This window comes from Pteropus vampyrus, unplaced genomic scaffold, assembly GCF_000151845.1.
Source record: "Pteropus vampyrus isolate Shadow unplaced genomic scaffold, Pvam_2.0 Scaffold8, whole genome shotgun sequence".
In the NCBI taxonomy this organism is placed as follows: Eukaryota; Metazoa; Chordata; class Mammalia; order Chiroptera; family Pteropodidae; genus Pteropus; species Pteropus vampyrus.
In genome coordinates this window covers 13,370,368-13,373,017 of record NW_011888789.1, presented here as the reverse complement: position 1 = coordinate 13,373,017, position 2,650 = coordinate 13,370,368, and the positions used below count along the sequence as shown (strand labels likewise).

Here is a 2,650-nt window from a genome sequence, read left to right as displayed (position 1 = left end):
GAAAACAAAAAACGAAAAAACATCTTTTTTACGAGACTTAAATAATGACATCTCCATGCCATCAATTTCCCTTTTCTACCATCATACCCACTCTCTGGTCCTCCATCTCTATTTTCTCTGAAGCCCCATGGGTTTGGATTACTAAATGTCTTCCTTTAGTCTCATGGTTTCTGATGCTCCTGAATGATGTCACATTCTCTCTGCTCCTCTGTGAGAATGCTCTGTGCTGGACTTTTCTCTAAGCAACATTTCTTGGTCTTATCCATTTGGTGCTCTGTTCCCATAAAAATGCTGAAATTATGTATAATTTTTTGCTGAAGCAGTAATGAATAGCATTATTTTAATATGTTACTCAACTTACCATATTTAATAAAGAAAAGTCAAATGACCATGTCAATAGATATAAAATAATTCTAACGTACAAAAAAATTCAACATATGTAAAAAAATCCATTCATGATTAAAATAAATAAAACATTTTAGCTAATTAAGAACAGGAGGAAACATCCTTGAAATGATAAAAGGAATCCATTGAAAGCCTACAGTACACATTGTACATAATGTTGAAATATTAAAAATAAGTCTTTTAAAATGTGGAACACAACAAGGAACAGCACGTACATTCAATACTGTGTTAGGAGTCCTAGCTGTAAGGATGAGAAACAAAAGCTAAAAAGAAATAAAAGTTGTAAGTACTGTAAATGAAGAAACAAGAAAACATTATTCTCAAATGATATGATCTCTACATAGAAAACCCAGATAAGCTGCAGATAATTATTAGAATTAATAAGTGTTTATCAAGGTGCTAGATTTAAGGTTAATATTCAAATGTCAATTTCATTTTATAAACCAACAACAAACAGTCAGGGGTTTGTTAAATCAAAGATACCATATTCACTGGAAACAAAAGTATAAAGTAACTTAGGATAAAGCAAATCAAAGTAATATATAAAGTAACTTAATATATAAAGTAACTTAAACAGAAAATATTTAAGTCTTTTATCTTGAAAGAAATTTTTTAAAGATTTGAAAAGTCTGTCCATTTCAAGAACATCAAGAAAACTCATACAATATTTAAGAGAAGAAATGTACCTAAAAAAGAGTTGTCTATCTGGATAAACTTCAGGTCATGTGACGAATATAATATGAAGACATGATTTGGGGTAGCTTATCCGGGAATCTTAGTTGATGTTTTCATGCTGTTCTCTACCTCTCCACCTGCCTTGATCATAAGACAAAAAGACTGGATATAATATCGAAATCATGTAATTTTTTTCCAAATTAACATACAAATTTAATACAATTTGATCAAAATTTCTAATAGAGATCTTAAAATGGAATTTGACGAGCTGATTCTGACAGTTTACATAAATGGCAAAGGCTCAAAAACAAGACAGGTACCCTTGGAAAAGAAGAACAATGTGAAAGGGTTTTCCCTACCTGAAAATGTCAAATATTATGAAGCTATAGTTGTTAAGACAGATGATATTAGTGTGGGAAAACATAACTGACAATAAAACAGAATAGAGAGACTGGAAACAGATCCAGTCAGTTAAAAAAATAAAACTGATTAAAAAAAAAACTGTGCTAATATTGGAAATTAGTGATTACTCACAGATTTTATTTCCTATGTCATACTACATATAGATAATAATTATATGTGAATTAAGGACTGAAATGTGAAAGATGAAACAACAATTTCTAAAGAAAATGGAGGAAAATATATTTATGACCTATGATTTTGAAATATCTTATTCAAGACTTCCTGAAACATAGACTTTTACAAAAGAAAGGACAGGTACTTTGACTATATTTACATTAAGAACTTCTGCTTTCAAAAGGCGTAAGACAAACCACAACATTTGTAACACATAACAAAAATCAGCCTCAAAGTGTACAAAAACTCATAAAAAGCCATAGGTAAAAGAAAAAAGACCATTAGAAAAACAAGGGACATGAGTGGTAAGGACCCATGAACACACAGAGAGAGAGAGAGAGAGAGAGAGGGAGAGGGAGAGGGAGAGGGAGACAGAGAGACAAAGACAGAGATAGAGACAGAGACAGAGACAGAAGACAGTTAATTCTTTGAAAATCAGGGAAATGCAGGAGTGACATCATCATCATGGTAGAATAAGAGTTTCTACCATCTTTCCCCCAAGAACACTGATTTAGACAGTCGGCCATGGACAAGAGAGCCTCTGTGGAAGTCCAGAAGTCCAACGAAGAAGCTCCAGTATACCACTAAAAGTTCTGAGACTGAATGCTCTCAAGAGAGTAAGAAGAACATTTCACTTTACCTACATCACCCCTCCCACAAAGCAGCACAGCTCAGTGTCATAAAAGACCTTCTTGGCCTGCGATTTCTCCTGCAAGGGAAAGTGAAAGCATATGAATGAGTGCCCAGCTTCCCCAGATGCATGGAATACTTCCAGAGACCCATTTCTTTCTCACCCTATCCAGAATACTGAGATGTGTGCTGCCTGGCTGGGAAAACTGGAGGTGGGGGGAGGGTAAGGCTGTGGGAGAGTGCCAAATAGGTATCTTGGAGGATATTACAGGGATGTGGATCCTACTAACCACCTAATAGACTCCATCAAGAACCCTCTCACGAGTCTACGGCCGTGCTACCCTGAATGTACCCGATTTCATCT

At 34.6% G+C, this 2,650-nt stretch overlaps 1 protein-coding gene across 1 annotated transcript in view; it reads right to left on the bottom strand.

Annotated features, from left to right (window-relative positions):
* IDO2 (indoleamine 2,3-dioxygenase 2) overlaps positions 1 to 2,650 on the bottom strand; it is a 32,212-nt gene that overhangs the window by 8,491 nt on the left and 21,071 nt on the right.